This window comes from Euprymna scolopes, chromosome 42 (assembly GCF_053919585.1).
Source record: "Euprymna scolopes isolate OS-2025 chromosome 42, ASM5391958v1, whole genome shotgun sequence".
Lineage (NCBI taxonomy): Eukaryota > Metazoa > Mollusca > Cephalopoda > Sepiida > Sepiolidae > Euprymna > Euprymna scolopes.
Genome location: NC_136523.1, coordinates 17987162 through 18014661, shown reverse-complemented (window position 1 = coordinate 18014661; position 27500 = coordinate 17987162). Strand labels below are relative to the sequence as shown.

Here is a 27500-nt window from a genome sequence, read left to right as displayed (position 1 = left end):
CCGTGTATGTTTTCAAATGTTCTATAGGGTAATGTCTCTCCAAAAGCAATTCATATATCGGTATGAATAGGACTAGTATTTCTCGCCGGCTAACATATTACCTGTCTTTCCTTAACTCTTCCATCTAATAATATCTAGTAGCACACGACACGCTAAAAAAAATTCGGAAATATATTAATAACAAACTATCGGGACCTGTGAAAATTCCACAGAGAACTCATTCATATGTAATATATTGATGTTGGCATTCTGTAGATGTTCAGTGTAAATGGAGACACTCTGATATTATTGCAGCTCTTTTGTTAAAACTGCAAAAGTATTTATCTAAGCTAGTAGGGACGCTCGGGTCGTAAAATACGCTTAAATGTATTTTAATTCTTACAGATTTCGTATATATTATTATGGAGGTAATGTTCTATCGATTTTTATATATCATTAGGTTATTATTTCCAAATATAAATATATATATATATATATATATATATATAACTTGAGTGCTATAATCGAAACCGAAACCAAAACTTATAAAAAATTATTGATAAAATTATTCTTTAAAAGTATAGATTACTGGAGTGCTATCAGCTATAATCAACAGCATGTCTTCTTATTCGGTGTATATATATATATATATATATATATATATATATATATATATATATATATATATATATATATATATATATGTCCTCGCACGAAAGCGCAGGACGCAAAATGTTTTAAATAATAATAATAGAATAACAATAATAACAAAGTCTTTCGCTAGCGAGGACTACTATTGAGCGTAGCCAGTTATACACTCGTTTTGAAATTTTCATCTCTATTTTTCTCGTTATCTGCTGAATATTTTTAATGAAACCTATATGAAATATGTTCCTTATTAAATTGTAAAGATTTTCTATTCTCAAAGAAGTTTTAAAAAATTTAATCTAAAAAAGTTATTTTAAAGTTTTTGTTAAAAAAAATTCAGATTTTCTTATTATTCAGACATGTATGACAAAGAGGGAGTTGCAAAAAAGAGTTGTGGTATTAGGAGAATTACGAACTGAAACAAAGAGAATATTCATACCTGTAATAATACAAAGAGGGGGTTGCAAAAATGAGATGTGTTGTGAGGCGAAAAACAAACTGAAATAGAGAGGCGGAGAGTTTATATAAATACATACAAAACCACATTCATCTTTTTTTAAATCCAGATTAATAAATTAAATAAAATATAATCTCAAAAAGATACGATACAGGTTAGAAAAGCATTTCATCCAAGGCATGAAAATTGTTAAACAAAATGTTTTTACTATAGGCTTTAAAAATAAAGATACAAGATTCAATTTGAAATTTATTTATCTTCAAAGTGCACTTTTATACATTTTACAAAGTAAGGTATTAAATTTTTATACCTTACTTTATAAAATTTATAAACGTGCACTTTGAAGATAAATAAATTTCAAATTGAATCTTGTACCTTTATTTTTAAAGCCTATAGTAAAAACATTTTGTTTAACAATTTTCATGCCTTGGATGAAATGCTTTTCTAACTTGTAGGTATATATATATATATATATATATATATATATATATATATATATATATATATATATATATATATATAAGGTGGCACACCTAACAGTAGCCTAGAAAATGTATTAAAGTATAGGATCATTCTTTTATTGCCTAAATTAGCTGTACTGTTACAAAAGATGCTGGCAGTGTTCCCCGCTGACATCTATGCATTTGGGCACGTTTAACAACGTTTGCAGATACTGTCTGTTGATCTTTTCTGGTGATTCTCCTGATAGCATTGGTAATGTTCACCTTTAATTGGTCTAGATAGTGAGGACGATTTGCATAAACTTTTTTTATTTTTTAAAGTCTCCCAAAGATAAAGATCACATGATGAAAAGTTCGGGGAACGTGGTGGCCATAACCATTTGCTTATTGTTCCCTCTTTTGTAAACATGTCATGAACTCGTGTCAGTGATCTGTAAGACGGCACTTTGTTGGAAAAAGAATTGCATTCTGTCTTGTGGCGTCAGTTGGTTGCTAAGAGAAAGATTAGAGAGATAGGGCTACATATATATATATATATATATATATATATATATATATATATATATATATATATATATATTAGTGTTGGGACGCTTTATCTGATTTGGAAATCGAAAAAATCGCAACTTTTGGGGGTATCGAAATCGGTATTGAAATCGGAAACAATTTGTGCCTATTTTCCAATGCCAAAAACGATTCTTTTTATAGCATTTTATTTCAAACAAAATCTTCCACTGTTTGAAGTAATAATAAAATAATAAATATTTATTGATTTTAAACTACCAGTAAAGCTAAAATCAAGTGTATTTTTACGTTTCACAAAATATACGCACTTTTATTATAATCCGAAAAAAAAAACAACTTTATTGTTAAATAGTTTCAGATTTATAAAGAATCGGAATCGGGAATTTAGTACAGAATCAGTAACTGTGGTCCTGTCGGTGGGGCATTAGAATACGCCGACTGTCCCCCTGCAGAGGGTAAAAGTCCCTCAATGGGGGTCCTGGATATGACCTTAAACTATATCCAGTGGTGAGGCCCAGCTTGTGGGCTTTGGGGAGTGTGGATCCACCCTCTAATTACCATTGCTCCCAGGTCCACTCTGACCCGGAGTGGTAGTACCTGTTAGGGTCCCAACTATGGGTTAAATAGAAACCGACGTGAAAACAACAAATATATTCTATTAAAAAAATTTTCTTCAAAATCTTTGGATTCGGCATTAAATAACCCGAGAAGGGTTGATATGCCGTAAAACAAAAACAACTAACCAACCAATCAGTAACTGTGTCAGAATCGGGGAAAAAAATATTGGAATCGCCCCATCACTAATATATTTGGTTATTTTATTAGTTTGCTGTTTTTTATGAGAAGAGCTAATCTTTGAAATCCATGAATCAAGAGCACGTCTTTTATTTTACTTGCTTCAAACAATAAAATTTAAGATTTTCTAATTTTTGTTGAATAAGGATGAACAAATGTTCCACCCTCCCATACTTTTATTGTCATCGAAATCGGTAAAATCGATTGTCTGCTCCAGTTGGGCACCAACCACGGTGTACCAGGAGGAAGTTTCACTTTGTCCACTATATATTGTAGTCTATATATATTTGTCCACTATATATTGTAGTCTATATATATTTATCCACTATATATTGTAGTCTATACTGCACTGTTGATAACTGTTGATTTCACAAACTTCACTCAAAGTTTTACATGCAATCGTGCTTTAAACAGAAACATCAACTTCAAACGTTCCCCGGTCTTATCAAACAATCTACAGTTGATTTTATAGGCTGGTCCTTTCTGCTTGTGCGGTGATAAAACTTTTCAAATGCGCTTGTGATGTTAGGTTGCATAAAAGTGTTAACTTTGGTCAAAATCGGACTGTTCCTTCTCTAATCGGATTTTCTTCGATATTTGATTTTCGATACTTATCAGACGCATTCCGATAAACAGCCTACGTAAGAACACTCCCGTGCACATTAAGTACCTTTGTGTGAAATTTCGAAAAGATCGACCCAGCTGTTTCCGAGTCCATAGGGACGAACTCACACACACACACACACACACACACACACAACGATAAAGTTTTGTTTTTTTTTAATGCGTGGGGTGTCTATATTTTTTTTTAGTTGTATATATTCAGTAAATATGAGATGCCTTCAAAAAGTTTCCCGAATTTTTTATACATGCATTTAAAATTGTCGTAAATTCTTGAAAATTCAATATGTTATTCCTGTACATTTTATGAGATTACTGGTCAATCTTTATGATTTCAGGTTCAATTGAACAGCTACAGAAGCAATTGGAATACATCATACTAAAGTCTGATTGTCACAGCTGGTGAATTTCAAAAATGCAATCTAGACGCGAGAACACTTTAGAAAAATGATATGCAATGAAATTCTGGTTAAAACAATGTCACAGAAACATATGGAATGTTTCAGACTGGTTTGGGACCAATTTGCATGAATAGAGCGCCAGTGTTTGAGTGGCATAAGGGATTCAAGGAAGTCAGGGAGTCTGTGAGGTATGATGAAAGGTGTAGGAGAAATAAGGAAGTCAGAACACCAGAGTGGATTGGCCAAATAAAGAATTTCATGGATAAGGACCGCCGTGTGTCTATAGAGACAATAAGTGCACAGTTTGGTATCAGAGTAGGTACTGTAAACGCAATTATTCGCGAGAAACTGAAGATGCGGAAGATTGCGCAAAGTTTTTCATAAATTATTTGACCAAGATAAGCATCAAAATAGTTCCTACCCTCCCTATAGTCAAGACCTTGCTCCCTGTGACTCTTGAAAATCTTAGAGGCTATCGTTATGAGACAATCGAGAAACTGAAAAGGCTGTAACGAAGGTCATTGACACGCTCATACAAGAGGACTTTCGAGGGCTTTCCAAAAGTTGTTGGAACAATACAACAAGTGGATTGCAGCCGGGGGAGATTACTTCGAAGGGGACTAAAGTTTCATGTGTGTATAATCAATGAAAGAGCCCATACGAAACAAAAAGTCTGGAAACTTATTGAAAACATGTATCTTTTAAAGTCTCTGATGGCGTCGAGCTACTCGGTGTAAGCAATATCGATATTTCTCACGTGCTATATTGCGATTACGCTTACGTATGCGGTTTTACAGTTGGATTGAAGAGATTAAGCGGCTTTGCATTTCCAACAAAATGTTCACTGGACGCATGCATATACATATTTGTTTGATCACGACTGCGCATGTCTCGCGGAACCGCGCGAGCACGCGTGCGCGTAAGTTTCACGCCAAAGTAAAGTCGACATTATTTCGTGCGCCAATCAAAGTACCGGAAACTAATATAAAGAAACGGATCGATCGTTGTATCGATATCCACGGAATATCTCTTAACGTAATTGATTTTTTTTTCTAAAGTTGAGGTAAGGGACGCATAAAGTTTTATATATGAGTAAAAAAGTGTTTTGTAATTGTTTTCGCTTTCTCTCCCTCTCTCTTTCTTTCTCTCTCTCTCTCTTTCTCTCTCTCTCTCTCTCTCTATCTGTCTCACACTCTGATTCTCTCTCTTTTTCTTTCTCATAAACTTAATGGAGTTGACGGATTGACGAGGATATAATTTTTATTTGTTTATTTATTCATTTTGCGAATTAGCCACCAGACAAATTGTTTCTCGTAATATATAATTAATATTCGAAAATATAATTTTGTGCGTAAATTTTCAGTATTTACTTCAACAGTGCTCAATGCGTAGGTAGAGCTAGGTCGTAAGTTATAAAATATATATATGATAACTAAGCTACAAAGAATATTCCGCATTCCATTCTCTTATGCCTGACGAATACTCACGTGAATGAAACGCGGAATATTCTGTGTAGATTACTTGCCATATATATTTTTATAACTTATTACATATATATATATACATATATATATATACATATATATATATATATTACGCTGTTTATATATATATATATATATATATATATATATATATATATATATATATATATAATATAAATATATTACGCTGTTTATCTAAGCTTAATCAAAAATGGCGGCAAAACTAGATTTCTGTATATTCATTTGAACAATATTAATATTGTGGCCTCGCGTTTGAGTATTGTGCTCATATAAGCGGTGTTTGCATTCGGAGAAAAAGGGGAACGGAAAAGCAGATAGCATATAATAAAAAGGGATTGAGAGGATGCTCTTTCGACAAAATATTTACCGGAAGTCGTGCGGACACAAATTTGCTTTATGACAATCGGAGATGCCGATGTGATCTCGCGGGCGGACACATCGTGTGCACGTTCTGGAGCAAAGGACACAATACGCAAAGACGCCATCTTGGGGAGCGACTATAAAACACTAATAAGCAATAACCGATCGATCGGAATCGCAACTCGCGGCCTAATCCCTGATCGCAATCGATTATCGAATATCATTCTTTTCTTTTCGATTACATTTTGTTCAATTTTATCTATTTATTATCGCAAGGGGTAAATATGAATTCTTATTGAAAGGAATCTTTCTATCTATTTATCTGCCTGTACCTGTCTCTCTGTCTGTATTAATATATATATATATATATATATATATATATATATATATATATATATATATATCTTCTTCTCTTCTTCTCTTTCTTTCTTTCTATTCTTTCTTTCTTCTATATAAATAAAATGAACTCATTTTTTCCCGTCTGATTTTGACATTAATAGGATTAAAAATCAAGATATTTCATGCAAATATAATATGCACAAACGGCAGAACAATATCTGAGGTGTGTTATAGGCTTATTATTTCTCAAATTCCTCGATAATCTTAGATTCCTATACTTTTTCTGCTGAGAAGTCACGGCCAAAATCGGTTAAGATCAATGGAAGTGGTAAAATATTTTCTCTCTAATAAATTCCTCCTCCCCCTGCCACCACTTAACACCGTTTGGGGATCGTTCACAAGGAACAGTTGAGAAGAGAACACCGATTTGGCTTCGTAGTTCTTTCATGTGAAGTTATTTAAAATCACTAAACTAAGCTGCAGTGCTCTGTGGCGTAGTGGTTAGCGTGCTGGACAATTCACATTATATTTTCACGTTCGCGCCGACCTACCGTAGTCGTTTTTTTTTTTTTTTTTCCTAAACAACTGGAATGGACTTTTCTTGGTGGCCGAACTGTTAACGTTGCAGATGTTTTTTTGTTTTTTTTTTTTCACACTTTATTTTCCTACTTTTACTCATGACTCCGGGTTTGATCCTTCCTACTTACCTACCATAACATTTTTTAAAACTCCCCCCCCGTCCCGGAAACAAACACTCGGGCAACGCCGGGTACCCCCGCTAGTATATAATAATTTATAATTTTATCCTGAAGTATATATATATATAAGAATAAAATATGTATAAATACATTTGAAGCCAAAACTGCAACGCGAAATTTTTTATAAAATAAACAGGTGTTTATTTTTAAAGAAATATATTTCGGAGTAAGACTCCTTTATCAATCTTTTTTTTTTCCTCTTCTTCCTCGACATGATATAGTGGAAGATAGTTCGATAAAGAGTCTATATGATGTTGTTAACTGCGGGGGTTTTATGAAGCCGGATAGATGACGCGTGGTCGCGCATTTTGAAAATCTGTGTAGTTATTTTTGTGTATATCCGTTAGAAATTTCACTCAACGCTTCTAACGGATATACACAGTTATAATATTTCAAATGTATTCTTTGTCTTACATTGAATAATAAAAATCTTTTGATTTGAAATTTAAACATTTCACGTCATAAATTTTTTAATTTATTGAATAAAACTATATATATATATATATATATATATATATATATATATATATATATATATATATATATATATATATATATATATATATATATATGCTTACTGTATTTTGGGGAAAGAGTTCCGACAAAGTGCTCGATTTCAAAGAAAAACTCTTTCGATATAAGAGCTAAATATTTATTTTTTAGTTTTACAGAAGTTCAGAGAAACATTGGTACCGTCGGTTTCAAGCCCAAACACAACGGGAAACCGTTAAGTGTAACACGTAAATAATGTTCGGCTCTCGTCAGCCATCTTGTTTTCTGCCCCGGGGCATATTTTTAAAGGTCCGCATATGTTTGTTTATATAATGCTGTATGTTTTTCTTTATTAGACTATAGCTAGTTCCTGTATAATTTATTTTAATCCAGTATGAATTTGCTTTTTTAATTTTTTTATTTAATGCGTTTTAGTAATTATGTGTTGTTTGTTTGTTTTTTTTTCCGGTCTGCCTTCTGTAAAACTAATAAATATATATATATATATATATATATATATATATATATATATATATATATATATGTATACTAGCAGGCAGACCCGACGTTGCCCGAGATTGAATGATGATCAACAAATGTTTCACACCCCTATATATTTTATTGTCATCGAAATCGATGAAATCGTCCATTATTCAATCAAATCGATGCCTGTTCTAGTTATGGACCTATCACGCTGCACCAGAGAAAGCTCACATGCCTCTCGCAATGACTTATTTCACAAAATATCGTAACCTACATTGCACTGTAGAGAACCTAATGTAAATCTTATAAAATTATTTTTATATATTATGTATTGAATGCAAAATGCAAAAGTTAACTATCATTCTTCAATTGTGCTTTTAAAAGAAACATTCATTTCGAACATTGCCCTTGTCATATCGAAGAACATGCATAGAACGCCTGCCATTGCTGGCTGTGAGGTGATAATGGCTTGAATTTAAGTTTAAAATGAAAAGATAAAGTTTAGCGAATGGGGATGATCGATGAGACGGGTCGGAATAAAGTGGAACACCGATTGCCATGCGGTGTTATAAATTGAGCGCTAGTCTCGGACTCGGTAGACTTTTTAAGTCTACTTTACATGGCGCTAAGAACAGAATTTATTCCTACGGGATTTATTTTTACAGGATTATTTTTACGGGATTATTTTTACAGGATTATTTTCTTCCTGAAACTTGAATAATAATGGCGTCAGAACAACGCGATTACGAACGTTACTTGATATATGTACACGTTACATGTATCATATATATCATATTTATCAGTTGATCCATTTACAGAAAAAAAGAAACGAGTTTCGCGCTGGCAGGAAAAATGTGTCGAACCAGCCGTACACTAAAAAAGCGAGGATAGTTACACCAAGACTGGGCATTATCCATCGACACATGGACCCAGTACAAACAAATGTGCGATACAACCAACCCCAGGGAAATACGCAACAATTTAAGAACGGCTTGCTCAAACGAGGTAAATAGACTTTTGTTCGACTTGTAGTGTCTGAAGCTTTTAATATAGCCACGGAAGAACAGCTCCTATGGCATATACGACTCGTTGCCGGGAAAGGTCTACATCAAGAAGTGCATAGACATAGGTTCCACAATACGAGACAGCAAAAAAGGGAGGGTCCTGCACATTTTTTAGCAAAGCTTAGGTTCCAAGCGAGGTTTTTACTCTCCAGTATCCTAACGAGAGGTGCCGACAGACGATGGCTATTCAAAGGACATAATGGCTCACCAACTCGTAGCTGGACTTTTAAATGCAGAATAACAGTGCAAGCTGTTGGTCGACGCCAATATTTTGACAGTAGTGGAACAAAAATTTCTCAGATTGGTTAGTCTAGATACAATGGACATGTCGATTCTTCATTTGCAAAGCAACTTAAATGGCTTAATGAGGTCCGAGAAGAAACCGCCTCGGGAAAGGGATGAACCCAGAACCCCTCGAAATAAACCCTGTGAACGGTGTAAGAGGACATCACACCCCAACGGGCTTAAAAAAAGACGGAAGAACTTTCCGGCGAAGCAACTCAAATGCCATAATTGTAAAATTACTGGACACTTACGAAAAGTGTGTCGAAAACTAGAGAGATCGTCAACGGAGATTGAACATGACACGAGGCAAAAATATTTAGCAACAGAGGAGGAAGATCCGGGTTTTGTGAACGAAAACAGAAATTAGCAGCAATATCACATGTTGCGTGCAGCAGAGGTAAATTCAAAAGAATCCCCCCTGAATCTGCACCATCCAAAATAAGTTGAAGTATCTTTGATACTGGAGTCCAATGCCAGATTTGGGCGCGCCTTAGATACAAGGACTTGCTGTCAAATACATCATATCTAGACTGTCGCGGATACTGATGCTCAAAAATGAATGCTGAAATACATGAAGTACTGGGATGCACTAGCGACGTGCTAATACCAACTAACCATAGGATACATGGAATCACGGACGACCTACTACACATTAAGGGAATAATTTTTACACTTATTAAAGTTGGCCTTAAAGAAACCAGACAAGTCATTTTCGTATCAGAAAACACATCGGGATTTACTTATCTCAGCACTGAAAGACTTAGTCCCTCGCGAGTTTCCACGCCAATTTCAAACTCGAATAACGAGATAGCACCATGCGGATGTCAATAAAGAGAAACGGTTCCGAACAAACCTACAAGAATCCCGTTAACCCCTATTGGAAATAATAGGGAACGTTTGGAACAATGGTTACGGAAGCACTTCAAATCAAGAGCATTCAATACTTGCACCCATCAACGGTTACAAGTGATGTCAGGGAAACTACTGGATATACCGTTCGCACCGGGAGCGAAATCACTAACTGTAAAGGAAGATTTAGATAGGGATGTTACGTTGAGCAATATCGAGCCAATGCCAGCAGGTATGCCTACGGTCTGGTGTTCGAGGATGGTGGTTGCACCAAAGAAGGACGGATCCCTAAGAAGGACGGTGGACTTACAAAAATTGAATGCCGCAAAAATAAGAGAACCCTATCACACCCCGTCCCCATTTAACAAAGTGTCTGTTGTATCTGCGCGAACCAAGAAAATAGTTTTACATGCATGGAACGTATATCACAGTTTACTGCTCTCCTCAACGGCTCGGGATACAACCACATTCATATCAGAGTAGGGCCGTTATCGGTATCTTACAGCACCCCAAGGTGTCCACGCCTCTGTAGACAGGTACACTCGCCGGTTCGACGACATTACGGTAGACATGCCACGAAAGACTCATTGTATTGACGATACCCTTCTCTGGAATAGAACTATGGAATTCGCTTTCTGCCACACAGTGAACTATATCACACGTTGCAGCGATTAAATTTCAATTTGCCGGCTTTTTAATAACAGCTGATTGTATAAATCCAACTAAAAACAAGGCCGATAGCCATTAGTCGCGTGTTCTCGTGTAATGAATGAATGCGTAAATGTAGGATTGACATGAAAGTCTTAAAGATAAACTAAAATGACCGAAAAATGGGCTGAAATGACTTAAATAAACAAAAAGTAAATGACTTAGAATGGCTTTAATGAACTTAAGAATGAATTGAATGACCTTAAGAATGACTTGAATGCTTAAAAAATAACTGGAATCCTTCAAAAACAACTTGAATGATCTTGAGAATGACTTGAATGGCTTCGAGCTTGACTGGTTGTAAAGTGGGTGATCATTTTACATTAAATTAATAGAGAAAAATGATCCCCCACTTTATATCACAATAAGTACAGCATGAAGTAAGAACAGATATTGCACTTTGATCTTGGTCAAAAGGGTATTTATTTGCTTCCCCACCGAGCAAATTAGCACAAGGCCGGTTTTTAATGTGAGGAGTGACGGGGAAATGGGACCAACTCCCCGGGGAGCAGGGGAGCTGGTTAGTGACAATTGGTATGAAGGGTTGCCCCTACATTGACCAAGGTCTTATATGTAGGGTGTATTTATTTGCTTCCCCACTGAGCAAATTAGGCACAAGGCCGTTTTTTAATATGGAGAGAGATGGAGGGGGGTAAGGGGGACCAGTGCCCGATGGGTGGGAAACGGGAGCTGGATAGTGACAATTGGTATGAAGGGTTGCCCCGACATTGACCAAGGTCTTATATGTGTGGTTGCCCCCACATATGGTCTTTGCTTGCAGTATCTACCGGAACAGATACCACACTTTGATCCCGGCCCGAAAGCCAAGAAAATGGTATTTATTTGCTCCCCCACCGAGCACATTAGGCACAAGGCCGATTTTTAATGTGAGGAGTGAAGGGAAAATGGGGACCAACTCCCCCGGGGAGTATGTATCTATTTGCTTCCTCGCTGAGCAAATTAGGCACAAGGCTGTTTTTTAATGTGGAGAGAGAGGGGGAGGGGGAGGGAAAGGGGGGACCAGCTCCCGAGAGGTGCGAAATGGGAGCTGGATAGGAAATGTTGGTATGAAGGGTTGCCCCTACATTGACCAAGGTCTTATATGTGGGGTTGCCCCACATATGGTCTTTGCTGGCAGTATCTGCCGGAACAGATGGTATTTATTTGCTCCCCCACCGACCAAATTAGGCACAAGGCCGATTTTTAATGTGAGGAGTGAAGTGAGGATGAAGGGAAAATGGGGACCAGCTCCCGAGAGGTGGGAAATGGGAGCTGGTTAAAGGTCAGGCATGTGGGGTTGCCCCCACATCTGGTCTTTGCTAGTCATAGCTTGCAGTATCTGCCGGAACAGATGGTATTTATTTGCTCCCCCACCGAGCAAATTAGGCACAAGGCCAATTTTTAATGTGAGGAGTGAAGGGAGGGGGAAGGGAAAAAGGGGACCAGCTCCCGAGAGGTGGGAAATTGGAGCTGGTTAAAGGTCAGGCATGTGGGGTTGCCCCCACATCTGGTCTTTGCTAGTCATAGCTAGTCATAGCTTGCAGCATCTGCCGGAACAGATGGTATTTATTTGCTCCCCCACCGAGCAAATTAGGCACAAGGCCGATTTTTAATGTGAGGAGTGAAGGGAAGGGGAAGGGAAAATGGGGACCAGCTCCCGAGAGGTGGGAAATAGGAGCTGGTTAAAGGTCAGGCATGTGGGGTTGACCCCACATCTGGTCTTTGCTAGTTATAGCTAGTCATAGCTAGTCATAGCTTGCAGTATCTGCCGGAACAGATGATATTTATTTGCTCCCCCACCGAGCAAATTAGGCACAAGGCCGATTTTTAATGTGAGGAGTGAAGGGAGGGGGAAGGGAAAAAGGGGACCAGCTCCCGAGAGGTGGGAAATGGGAGCTGGTTAATGGTCAGGCATGTGGGGTTGCCCCCACATCTGGTCTCTGCTAGTCATAGCTAGTCATAGCTTGCAGCATCTGCCGGAACAGATGGTATTTATTTGCTCCCCCACTGAGCAAATTAGGCACAAGGCCGTTTTTAATGTGAGTTAAAAACCAGCTCCCCTAAAAGTAGGCAAAAAGGGGGCACTCTGGTTACCAAAAATAATAATTTTCCCAGTATAGAGGGTTTCCCCTCCATTGACTGGTACAAATTATCTTAAGTGCAGCATCTGCCGGAACAGATGGTATTTATTTGCTCCCCCACTGAGCAAATTAGGCACAAGGCCGTTTTTAATGTGAGGTAAAAACCAGCTCCCCAAAAAGGGGGCACTCTGGTTACCAAAAATAATAATTGTCCCAGTATAGAGGGTTTCCCCTCCATTGACTGGTACAAATTATCTTAAGTGCAGCATCTGCCGGAACAGATGGTATTTATTTGCTCCCCCACTGAGCAAATTAGGCACAAGGCCGTTTTTAATGTGAGGTAAAAACCAGTTCCCCTAAAAGTAGGCAAAAAGGGGGCACTCTGGTTACCAAAAATAATAATTGTCCCAGTATAGAGGGTTTCCCCTCCATTGACTGGTACAAATTATCTTAAGTGCAGCATCTGCCGGAACAGATACTACACTTTGATCTTGGCCAAAAGGCCAAGAAAATGGTGGTATTTATTTGCAAAAGGCTAAGAAGAACTTAAAAAGCTAAGAACAGCATCTATTAACAACAGACCTTTGATCTTAACCAAAAAGGCCAAGCACAAAAGTGTTACGGACAGCCCGACCGACCGACGAACCGTCGGAGGGACTTATAGAGTCGCTTGCACGCGACTAAAAATGAAGCCATTCTAAATTTCCCGACGCCGACGACCATCACCAACGTCAGATCGTATTTTGGAATAATTAACCAGGTAACGTACGTCTTTTCGCAAACATATATCATGTCCCCCTTTCGAGAATTGTTGCGCACGAGGACTGAAAATTATAATGGGATGCTACCCTTAACGCGCTTTTCAAAGAGTAAAAAAAAAGAAAATTGTTTGGAAAATTAAGGAGGGCGTCAAAATATTCGAGATGAACAAGGTAACTTTCCTCTCAACGGATTATAGCAAGGTGGGCATTGAGTACTTTCTGTTTCAGAAACAATGCCACAGCCAACGGAATTAGGACCTAATTGTAGTGTGGACTGCTGAAAAATGATTTGGGCCAGATCCTATTTTATGAACGATGCAGAATCTCTCTACTCTCCCATAGAGATTGAAGTCTTGTACGATGTTCGCTTTGAGGTGCCAAGATTTAAAGGTTATAGTGGACCACCAGCCACTGGAAAAAATATTCTCAAATCAGGTCCTGGAAAAGAACGGTCGTTAATGTTAATGTATAAGTTCCGAATTGAGCACGTTCCTGGAAAACTTAACGCCACACCGGTCTGCGTCTCCCGATACCCAGCACCGTTAAGACATAGCAGATTAAAGACCACCAATACTACTAAACAGACCGAATGGGGCATGCAAGCATCAATTACAGCCGCGTACGCGCATGACCACAAATTTTAAGCTATAACCAGGGATAGAATCGTGGCATCTGCGGCCACTGACGAGGAATGCCGAACGTTAGTGATATATATATGAGATGTGTTCCCGAAGTCACAACACGGACTGCCACCGAAAATCGGCAATTCTGGGCAATGGCAGACCAACTATATTGTTTAGAAATGGTAACCATAAAAGGGGGTAAAATTCTGATACCAAAGCAGTTTAGAGCTGAAGTACTAAAGGCACTTCACTCCGTCTATAAAGGAGTGAATGGAATGTTGACTAACCTTACACAAAGATTATTTTAGGTCTAGACACTAATATCCTACAAACAAGATTCAATTCGATCGCCCCGTTCTAACCGAGAGAACCTCTAATGCCACTCTCAAACCCAAAATTCCTATTCCAAAAGTCTGTCACGGACCTACTGGATACTCATGGGAAGAGTTAAGTTGTATATGTGAACTGATACACCAGCTGGAGAGAAGTTGTCCTGTTACTATCAGGGAAAGCTGCAGCAGTATGCGATGCATTGAGGGGTTGATTCTGCACATATGGTGCACCGGAGGCGACACCATCCGATGGAGGGTTACCATTTGACTTATTGGAGTATAAATTGTTCCTGGGAGACTGGGGCGTAAAGAGACGTATATTATCCGCACATTATCCCCAAAATAATGGCCGAGCTGAATTAGCAGTAAAAACAGCCAAAAGAATGCACATACACTGAATTGATGACTATGGCCACCTACGCTTCGATCAGACAGCACAGGTGATGATGACACATAGGAACACGCTCCAACAGGACGTCGGATTATCACCAACCGAAATGTTATATAGTCAGACAATAAGGGATCACCTCCTATACTTCGCGATAAGCACCGGATTCACGATCGGTGGACAGAAACCAAAGAATTGAGAGAAAAGGCGATGGCAAAAAAGGCATGTGCTAAACAAAGAACAGTACAATATGTATAGTTATCCACTCCAATAGCATCAGGTCGGCAAATCCGTTCAGGTGCAGAATAAGGAGGGACCATATCCGCGACGAAACCAGATACAGTTGGATGTAAGTTGCAGGATAACAGTACGTAATCGTCGTTTTCTCCAGAAGATACATGTTAGGGATACGTTAGATTATTCTCCCGTACAAAACCTCTTCATAAACCACCTTCCCAAAGGTCAAGAATGAGGAACAGCGTATTTCTGTGTGACATACACAAGACGATGGAAGTCGAAAAATACGGATGATAACGTAGGGGTGTCAGACGACACATCTGATGCTGATGCTGATATGGAGGTAAATAACAAAGATCCGATTGGGTACACGCGAACGGATCCGATCCCACGATGAAGCCTGAGAGTAACACGACCACCAAACCATTATCCCCACAAATGCGAGGTCCAACTAACAACTACGCAGAAATTTTCCAACAAGTGACCACAAAACACCGGTGTAGCATGTAGAGAATGAGAATGACCGATGAGACGGGTCGGAAAAATGTCGAACATGCGAGGTTTTCAAGTCCACTTTACTTTATGGTTCGATTATGCTTCAAACAAAAACATTCATTTCGAACGCACGAAACCAAAATCTAAACACAGTGAGTCAAGTATGATAATTATTAGGCCAGCTTGACACGATTTATAAAAAGTGTTTGCAAACCTCATTATTCTTACCATTAGGAGTCTGTCATGTGTCACGCATGCGCATTCGTGAAACAGCTAACAGATAAAAATCAGTAGCAATTTTTAATTTTTACCCAATTAGCAGACCTTTTTCCGGATAAAAACCAATTCCAAAGTTTTCCACGTGTCTGAATAATCTATGTATCAAATTTCAAGTCTGTAGATCAAAATTTCGTTGGGTATATAGATTGACAAGTGTCCTTGCACACACATACACACATACACATTCTAACTTTGATAGATAGATAGATAGATAGATAGATAGATAGATAGATAGATAGATAGATAGATAGATAGATAGATATAGATTTTCTTTTAGTAATCATTTGTTCATACTTTCCGGTGCATTTAAAAAATGCGGGAAAACAATTTCACTCAAATGTGTTTTGAGCTAATCATTTCCTCGAGCAATCACGATCTAAACCTCTCCCGATATACCTTATTCGTGTAATAATGCATCTATATAAAAAAAAAAAATGTATCACTTTGCGTACGTGCCTTCGGCTACAAAGATAAACATTGCATGATGAAATTCGGTTTTGTGCAAAGTGTCTCGGATCACAAATTCTCATAAGATATTTATTCGAGCGGATTAATTTCTACATTATGGGATTCCATATTTCGCAATTGGAAATCGTCGGAATACATAGATGTTCATATCTATATCTTTCTATGCGCCTATGAATATGCTTTCTTTTTGTATGTATTAATATTCATATTAAACCCCCTTTTTTTTCTATTTATTTAAAATCATCCTGGGTGCTCGACATTGCCCGGGTGTTTGGAAGTGTGTATTGAGCAAAAAAAAAAAAAAAAGTGGTACTAGGCAGGCAAGCTCGAACCCGTACCACAAAAGAGGAAAAGAACGTGAAAAAAAAACGCGACGTCTTTGCCGTTGCGTCCATCACCAAACCGGAAGTAGCGAAGGTTTAAATTAGGGCTAGTCAATCGAAAAGATGAGGATGACTTTCGAAAATATCGGCGAGTAAAGCGACCCCCCCCCTTTAGAAAAGTGCCCAGTTGAGAGTAAGGGAATTAATGTGTTTACCTAATTTTTCGATATTTGTCGTCCGAAGGGTCGAGCTTTAAAACAATACCGATCTCGTAAAAATCTGTTGCCTCTGTCGAAGGTTTTAGGCAAACATACATATATACACACATACATTTAAACAGACAGGCGAGAGTTATATTAAAGAAGAATATACAACTTTCTATAAATGGGTTGTGGAATTGCATTCATACGCAAAAGATCTAGCTAATTTCCATATTCTTACAAGCATTAATTTTAATTAATTTCATATTAGTTTTTCGGTTTTCTTATGCGATGATCATCTTTAGTTAACCATTACGTGTAATTATATTCATGCAGATATTCTACATGATTTATACTTGCATAATATTTATGTAAAAAGTTTATAGTAAACACAAACTTCTTTCTATATATATATATATATTTATGTATGCGTATATATTTTTGTTTAAAAATTTTGCCTACCAAACTCCTCTGTTAGTGTTTCGCCTACGGACATGAAACTTAATATATAGAGTATTCGAACCCATGCGAAACTTTATATTTGTGTTTTAACCGGGGAAAATCGGTACAAAAGGGTTTACCTCTGTCAGTCTTTTGTCTACAGACATGAAACTTAATATATAGGGTATTTGCACCTATGCGAAACTTTATATCTGGGTTTTAGCCGGGAAAAATCGGTGCTAAATGTGAAAATTAAAAAAATCGAATTTGCTAGGCGAAGGTCGGGCGACAGCATTATAAATATGCATGCATAACGTAATAGCTATTGGTTCATGTTTTAATTTTTAGCCTTGCAGCAAACGTCTTCATAGCTCAGGCATTAACGTCAAGAGAAAAAGTAAATCGTAAGCTAAACGTATAGATTTCAATTCTCCTCAATAGCCAAGGAGTAATTTTTTTAACTTTTTAAATTATAACTATATATTGGATCCAATATAATATAATAATTAATACGAAATCTACACGAATCAAAATATCATATTTAAACATATTTTACGACCGGGCAATGCCGGGCGGCCTGCTAATATATATATATATATATATATATATATATATATATATATATATATATATATATACGCGCTGGCAACCCTGCGTTGCCCGGTCGTACATTACGCTTTTAATTCATGTTGATTGGGTATGTATTATTATAGAATTAATCCAATATTTAATATTATATATTATAAGGAATAGTTTGCTCGGTGAACTAATTTGCAAAAAAAAAAATTAGCAAATACAAAAAATAATAATGATAATGTCGTTCATTAAATTCCGTCCGTGTTCGTTTACAGTATAACCCCAGCTGATATTTTGTCTTGACGATGAATGCTCTGGAAAAGTCACTTCTGATTAATGTTTAGGTTTAAAATATGCAAACAAGGAAATGATTTGCAGCGATTTTAAATGGTTCTTCTTCTTTTATCGTAAATTAAACACATTAATAAGAAACAATTAAAATGTAATGGTGAAGTACACCCGGGGTTGAACAGGGGATCGTCCGATATTTAGTCGAATGCTCTAACAGATTATAATAAACCCGTTTTTTTTTTAGAACTGATTTGCTAACATGTTATTACCCCTTTGCCATTGCCACATAAAATATTATATAAAAGTCACTTTTTGTGTGTCTGTGTGTATGAGTTCCTTCCTTATAGATTCCGAAACGGCTGAACCTATCTTTTGCAAATTTCACACTAAGCTAATTTATATGTCTGGCAGTGTTCTTAGATATGTTTTGTACCGAAATTGATCCGATAAGTATCGAAAATAGATCAAATCCAAATTAAAATATAGCCTTTTCCCTGTTATAGATAAAAAAAAATTTAAATATCTTGTTTAAGCGTAAAGTACAACAAGCCAACGCAGGGCTGCAAGTTACTATACACACGCGCGTGCGCACGCACGCACACACACACACGCACATATATATATATATATATATATATATATAATTTAAAGGAGATTAGAACAATAGTCTAAAGAGCTGAGTGTATTTTAATGTAACAGTGAAATTACTAGTTTAATTAAAATACAGGAAATAGAAAGTGCTCGTTGTAATTTAGATATATAATGAGCTCGATAGTTAAATGTCCTAGAGCTAATTCAATATTAAGTAATGTGAATCATTCAATAAGATAAAAAGCTATAGCAAACATCTAAATGAATATTTTAACCATAGTTCCTGAATTCAAAAAGCGAAAAATTAAAAGATTCATCTGCCTTACCTTTAATGCTAGGTTTATTTATGGTGTCTTTTAAATTCAATAAAAACCCTTCAAAATTTGCTGACGAGGAGACCTTGCTTATTAAAAAACTATATGTAATTATTGTACATAACTTGATGTATACCACAATAAAAAGCATTGTTTTCCGAAACGATCGTACAGATAATTGATTTTGTTGTTGTTCCTTCTTATGAAACGGATTTTTAATTTAATTATAATTTGATTTTTAAATTTTAAATTATCAATCACATTACTTAATATATTTATATATATATATATATATATATATATATATATATATATATATATATATAAATGAAATCTGGATGTAGTGTTCACCTGATATACGCAATGGTAGACTTCAATCTAATATAAATAGCAGTATTTATATATAGATAATTAAATCTCAACCGAATGAGAAAGCTCAATACGCAATATAAATATTATGCGCGGTTTGTTTTTATATTTTTATACATATCCGACATTTTTTTACTTCTTTTCTTGCCAATTTATAACTACAATTAATTGCGGTTTCACTTAATGCCATAACTAACAAATTCTAGCATTGCTACAAATATAATTTGCTGATTTCTTTATGTCTTCTGATGAGAAGAATAACAAGAATAGCATTCTTTGAAACTCCGCGGAATAAGGACTTTGTAAATTGTTTTTTGGAGTATTCAGTCGAACAATAAATTTGGATTGTAAAGTTCAACTTACAGTTTTAATTTTCATTTCTCTTATGTATATATATATATATATATATATATATATATATATATATACGTTTTATTTTTTATTACCGTATCTTTCTGTTAAGTTACATTATTGTTTCAGCTACTCGGCCGTTTTTTTGGGCCGTCTGTAGCTTCCCCAGACTTTTACAGAAATGTTCCCATCATAACGAACATTTCTGTAAAAGTCTGGGGAAGCTACAGACGGCCCCAAAAAAAACGGCCGGGTAGCTGAAACAATAATATAACTTAACAAAAAGATACGGTAATAAAAAATAAAACGCATATTTGCTCTACAACAGTATTGAGCACTTTCTTCAGGTTTGTATTAATTACCATTTCTACTATGTAATATATATATATATTTATATATATATATATATATATATATATATATATATATATATATATATATATATATACTGGCAGGCTGCCCGGCATTGCCCGATGCTTTTGATTAATGTTGATTTCGTATTTATTATTATATTATATTATATTGGACCCAATAAACATCGTAATGATTTTAAAAGTTTTTTAAAAAATTGACTCGTGCGCTATCAACAAGAATTGAAACCAAAACGTTTAGCTTACGATTTACTTTTTCTTTTGACGTTAATGCCTTAGCTATGAAGACATGTTTGCTGCAACACTAAAAATCAAAACATGAACCAATAGCTATTGCGTTACGCATGCATATTTGTAATGCCGTCGATCGACCTTCGCCTGGCAAATTCCATGGAACCTTAATTGTGCACATTATTAATAATTTCTTTATGTTTGTTGAATCCATTTTAAGTGGAGGAAGTGTTGGATTGTTGTATATATTGTCAATGATAATGTCAGTTGTTTCATTTACTGGTACATCAGTAAAAAGATTTTTGACATCTAGAGAGACGGTGATTTTATTGATGGTTTTAATGGCTTGGTGAATGTGCATTAGTTCTTCTGTATATTTTACGCTGTATCGGCAAGGTAAATACAGTGTGATAAGTGCATTGATTTTTTTTTTAGTTAAGTTATATATTGGGATTGTTACCTCTGAGATTATGTGACGAAGTGGGAAATTGGGCTTATGATCATTCGGGAAATATACACACACACACAACACACACACACACATATATATATATATATATATATATATATATATATATATATATATATATATATATATATATATATGCGTGTGTGTGTGTTTGTGTTTGTGTGTGTATATTTAAAGAGATGGGAAGAAAAATACACACATACATACGAGCAGATAGATATACTGTATACATATATACATACATATAGGCTGAGGGAGAGGCACACAATTCGGACAGATAGACTGATAGACGGTCAGAAAAATGTAGTTAGATAGATAGATAGATAGATAGATAGATAGATAGATAGATAGATAGATAGATAGATAAAGAGGCAAACGGATCGTAACTGTCTTTTCTTGATCGGATTCCAACGGTCAGAGAGGTGCATCTCTATCGATCCGTCAGCAGCTTATCGTCTCGCCCCACCCTGATTACCCCCACAACCCCGGATGTAGATGCGGACACTCCTGTCCTGACGGCAGGTCAATCATCCCGATTCATATACGATCTCCGTCTACATATGTTTTAGTCTTGGACAAGTTAACCTTGCAAGGTTTTTTTGTTGTTTTTTTTTAAAGAACCAACACTCTTCGAGCAGAAGGGACTACCCTTGATCTTCATTTGTTGCCAGCGGTGTTTCCTTCCCGGACAGAAGCGGGTAACCCTGCTTTGGTACCCCTAATTGTGAGGTAGGTAATTTTTTTTTTGTCGGGTTTCCTTTACCCTTATTTATTTACTTCTGTGCGGAGGGGGAAGGCGGTTAGACACACGCTCGATTTTTAATGTAGGGAAAAATCCAACTCCTCACAAAATGGGATTCTGGATTAGAACTGAACTAAACATTGTCTCCGTCTAGAAGGATTTCTTCCTCGTTAATCCAGGGAGATAAAAAAAAAAAAATAACGTGTAGAATTAAATCAGATGCAGCATTTTGTTCTTTGGCTAAATTTTTCTATGGTCTGTATCATACTTAAATGACGATACGCTATAAGTGCTTGCGTAATGTAGTCGTTACATGTCAGCACTGAGTATCCACACGTTGTATGCAGACAGCCTACAAGGAAAACAAAGACAAATAAAAAATATGACTCACTTTTTTTTCAGTTGAAACAACAGACATTTTCTTTCTAAAATAACGCATTCTCTCATGTTCAGGAGTCTTTTCCTACTCCAATGTGCTTAACAAGACTCTTCCACGTCGAACGCGCGATACCATGCTTTTGTCCGGCCATGTTTAAGACATTTTCCCTGTCGCTCTCAGGCCTCGTGTGCAACAGATCTATTTCTCACATTCTCGGTCACATTTTTTTCTTTCTTAATCTTTTTCTTACCTTCTACCTCGCTGCGACGTCACCTCACACGGCTCGTTAATTTGCATACGTTCGCTCTGGTTGCTGCTGCTGCTTCTGCTGCTGATGCTGCTGCTGCTGCTGCCATACGTTCGTCCACACACTGTTATACTTTTAAGGCCCCTTTTTTAGGATCCCAATTTGGGAGAAAGGTTTTCGAGAAGATCCAATTTCATAGAGAAATTTTTAATCAAAACTGTTTTAGGTTGATACTTAAATATGAAAGAGAGATAAAATAGATGATAAACACTGACAAAATACTGTGTTCAAAGGCATAACTTTACAAGATTTGCATATATATAGATAGATAGATAGATAGATATAGATATATATATGTGTGTGTGTGTGTGTGTGTGTGTGTGTGTGTGTGTGTGTGTGTGTGTGTGTGTGTGTGTGTGTGTGTGTGTGTGTGTGTGTGTGTGTGTAAAAATCCATCGCCTCTGTCGAAAGTTTTAAGCAGACGTTCAAACATACATACATACATTTATATATTGGTAACCAAAAAATTTCGACCCAAACCGATTAAAAAGCTTGCCCTATCCCTGAATACTCTTTATGTAAAATTTCAAATGTTTAGACCAGAAATTGTCTGAGTAATTTGGTAGAGACCGCAGAGGTCAAAATTTTTTTTAATTTTGAACCAAATTATAGCTCCTTAACATTTATTGTTTTGGGCTCAAATTAAGTTATTAAGTTAGATCCATGTTCAAAGATCCTATATATAAAATTTCAAGTGTTTATACCCAAAATATGCGCAGGGGATTGGTAGAGTTCTAAAACGTCAAATCGTTGAACTTTGACCTCTTAACAGCCAAATTTCTGGCCGAAAACGGATTACAAACATTTTCCCAAATCTCAGTACCCTGTATATTGCCTGTATTTCGAGTCTGTAGACTGAAAATTGGCAGAGATATTGTGTAGGGAAATGTACACAGACAGAAAGACAGGCACACACATACACACAGACACTTTCACTTTTATAGATATACTAGCATTTTAGTCCGGAGTTGCCCGGGTATTTCGAGGTGAGTGTTGAGCAAAAAAAAAAAGTGGTAGTAGGAAGGCAGGCTTGAACCTGTACTGCAGAGTAGGAAAAGAACGGGAAAAAACTGATTCTTTGCTGTTACGACCACCGCTAAACCGGAAGTGACGTAGGTTTAAGTTAAGGACGGGATGACTTTCGAAAATATCAGCAGAAAAAAGCGACCCCTCCCTGTAGAAAAGTTCCAGCTGAGAGTGAAGAAAATAATGTTTTTAGCGATTTTTTCGATATTTGTCGTCTGAAGGGTCGAGCTTCAAAACGCTGCTGATCTTGTGAAAATCTGTCGCCTCTGTCAAAAGTTTTTGGCAAACATGCAAACATACATACATAGATTTATATATTTGTAGCTCAAATTTTCGAAAAATTGGCTAAAAACATTAATATCTTCCCCTTCAACTAGGCACTTTTCTACAGGGGTGGGTCACTTTTTTCGCCGATATTTTTTTGTTATCCTCTCCTTTAGATTGTCTAGCGTTAATTTAAAAAAATCTCGCTTCCGGTTTGGTGGTGGTCGTAAAAGCGTAAACGTTAGGTTTTATCCTGTTCTTTTCCTCCTTTGCGGTACGGGTTCGAGCCTGCCTTCCTACTACCAATTTCTTTTTTTTTTTTGCTCAACATACACATCCAAACACCCGGGCAACGCCGGGCGCCCATGCTAGTATATCTATAAAAGTGAACGTGTCTTTGCGTCTGTGCGGCTGTGTACATTTCCCTACGCAATAACTGTCAATTTTTAGTCTCCAGACTCGACATTTGATATACAGGGTACTGAGATTTGGGAAAATCTATGTGACCGGTTTTCAGCCAAAAATGTGGTTATTAAGGGGTCAAATTTCAACAATTTGACCTTGGAGAGCTCTATCAAACTCATCCGACAATTTTGAGTCGAAACACTTGAAATTTTAGATATAGGGTCTTTGGACATGAATCTTACTTAATATGTTGATTTGAGCCCAAAACAATAAATATTAAGGCCCATAATAGGGTTTAAAGTTTTAAAAAAATTGGCCGTTTTTTCTTTTATTGCTCAGCATACACCTCCAAACACCTGGTAAACGCCAAGCTGAAATGCTAACATATATATATATATATATTAGATTGAGGGAAGTGGTGTTTGATGAACACTGCTGGGGAGCCATGATGTAATATACTATTGTTTTTAAATCGCCGAAACAGTGTTTCATGGTAAACAACTGATGATCCCTTACAAATTAAATTATTAGTACTATAGTAAATTCGAGAGCGAGTTGATGCAGTGGTTGCAGGTGATTAAATGACTTACTGACTAGATGGTTTTCTAACGAATGATAAAAAAATATTATGTTTGTATAGTTTTAAAGGTTAAAAACTTCAAAGACTATATATATCGGGGGGGTGCGCGTGTGGGCCTGTGAGAGAGAGCTTTGTATGTGTGTGCGTGTGTCTTTAATTTTCACCTTTACCCATTTAGTTTTAATTGTTTTTGCTGTTGATGGGGCATGCTACCGGACCTCATGCCATTCACCCGTTATTTCAAAAGATATTTGTAAGATTCTGAGCGTCCCTTTAAGTACAATTGTTTGTATCTCTCTTTCACGTAGTTTATGTTTGGTATGTCTTTTATTATGTGCTCCTATGACGCATAATTAACGCTTTTCTATTAAAATGAGGTCCCACCCACCTCTTTCGGCCAGACGAATGTTGAAGTCGCTCAAATGTCCCAGTTCGCCAAGAACTGCCAGCTTTAGTTTAAATATACATGATTGTATCTCCAGGTTGATCTTGGCGGACAAACGCTAGCTGTGAAGCACCGATTTGGGGTGGTTGCCAAACTCGGACAATGGGAAGAGATACCAGCCAAGTGTTTCTTGCACGTAACTTTTTAAAGATCCAATGGTTTCAGGGTTTGAGAAAGTATCTTGATTAGTATCTGTATGTAACACGGTTATTTACAAATGCATGCAAAATTACGTTACTGGCAAAGACATAAATACTATAAAAAGAGAAAGAGGACGATCACGAGAGACGTGAATGAATAACGTTCAAGATCAAGGGAGAGTTATGTCCAGTGTGGTGTAAAATGAAATAATTAGTGCGTTTCGGCTACCGACTGTCATGTGTGTGTGTGTGTGTGTGTGTGTGTGTTGGTGTGTGTGTGTGCATGTGTGTGTGCTTGTGTGTGTGTGGTGTGTGTGTGCTTGTGTGTGTGTGCTTGTGTGTGTGTGTTGCTTGTGTGTGTGCGTGTGTGTGTGCGTGTATGTGTGCGTGTGTGCTTGTGTGTGTGTGCTTGTGTGTGTGTGCTTGTGTGTGTGTGCTTGTGTGTGTGTGTGTGCGTGTGCTTGTGTGTGTGCTTGTGTGTGTGTGCTTGTGTGTGTGTGTGTCCTTGTGTGTGTGTGCGTGTGTGTGTGCTTGTGTGTGTGTGTGCTTGTGTGTGTGTGTGCTTGTGTGTGTGCGTGTGTGTGTGTGCTTGTGTGTGTGTGCGTGTGCCTGTGTGTGTGTGCGTGTGTGTGTGCGTGCTTGTGTGTGTGTGCTTGCGTGTGTGCTTGTGTGTGTGTGTGCTTGTGTGTGTGTGCTTGTGTGTGTGTGTGCTTGTGTGTGTGTGTGTGTGCTTGTGTATGTGTGTGTGCGTGTGTGTATGTGCTTGCATGTGTGTGTGCTTGTGTGTGTGTGCGTGTGTGTGTGTGTGCTTATGTGTGTGTGTGCTTGTGTGTGTTTGTGCTTGTGTATGTGTGTGTGTGCTTGTGTGTGTGCGTGTGTGTGTGTGCTTATGTGTGTGTGCTTATGTGTGTGTGTGCTTGTTTGTGTTTGTGCTTGCGTATGCGTGTGTGCACATTTTCAACACGCGACAAATTATTTTGCAGTTTTTTTATACATTTACGTTTTTCATTCACTTATGCGTTTTTTTGTCACGGAACAGAGAAATATTTACAAATAATGCATATTGTTGTTTAGTATAGTGTGGAGAATAAACAGTTGTAATAGAGATAAGGTCATCTGTAGATTGCTATTTTGGTTTCAGCATTGTAGCAGTGTTGTTTGGCTGTTTGAGTGTTAACGAAACGGCGGGTAAAGAAATGCTTGTATTTAGGAATATATATATACTAGCATGGGTGCCCGGCGTTGCCCGGGTATTTGGAGGTGTATGTTTAGCAGAAAAAAAAAAGCGGTCACTTTTATTTTTAACTTTGATCCCTATTATAACCCCTTAAAATGTATTGTTTTTGACTCAAATACAGTTATTAAGTTAGATCCATGTCCAAGGAACCCATATCTAAAATTTCAAGTGTGTAGACCCAAAATTCTCGGAGGAGTTTGGTAGAGTTTTCAAAGGTTAAATCGTTAAACTTTGACCCCTTAATAGTCAAATTTCTGGTCAAAAACCGATCATTTCGATTTTCCCAAATCTCAGTACCCTGTATATCAAATTTCGAGTCTGTAGACTAAAAATTGACAGAGTTATTGTACACACACACACACACTACACACACACACTACACACACACACTTTCACTTATATATATATATATATATATATATATATATATATATATATTAGATATATAGATAGATAGACAGATAGATAGATAGATAGAGCATAACTAAAATAAATTGGAGCTTCACTTCCAATTTTCGGATTTAGACAAGAAATTATTGTGTTTGTGCATAGATAATACCGCGTTATTATTTTTTAAATACAAAATAGATTTAAAAAAAAAAACATATTCCCTTCCCCATGTTAAGAGTGGCTTTCTAAATAATAACGTTATTATTAGTAACATAGATGCACAAGTATCATGACGACGTAACTAAATTCTCTTCCAATTTTCGGATTTTTTAATCGTGCCCATATTCCTTTATTTTCTTTTTAAGTTGATGAGTTTCTTTTCTTCTGGTGAGTTAAGGGCGGAATAAATTTAAAAGTTGACAAAATAATTACATGAATATTTCCGTGCTACGAAACAGGTATCACTTTGTTTTACGTAGATGGCATCCATTTGTTTTTGTCTGCAATACTTTGAATTTATAAGAAAGTGCATTGTTACCTAAATGCGAGTTGGGAATACTTTTCCCTTTTATCTTTTATCTTTATTTTTAGCCACCTCCAAACGGAGAGCGGTATACATATTATTTAAAATATAATTAATTATCCACTGACGCGTGTTTCGTCG

At 36.7% G+C, this 27500-nt stretch overlaps 1 long non-coding RNA gene and 1 pseudogene across 1 annotated transcript in view; one reads left to right on the top strand and one right to left on the bottom strand.

Moving 5' to 3' along the window:
* The window catches only part of LOC145266949 (uncharacterized), a 1426307-nt gene that overhangs the window by 1324915 nt on the left and 73892 nt on the right, over nt 1-27500 (top strand). The gene's annotated exons all lie outside the window — the stretch shown is intronic.
* Nucleotides 13180-13326, bottom strand: LOC145267293 (U2 spliceosomal RNA; annotated as a pseudogene).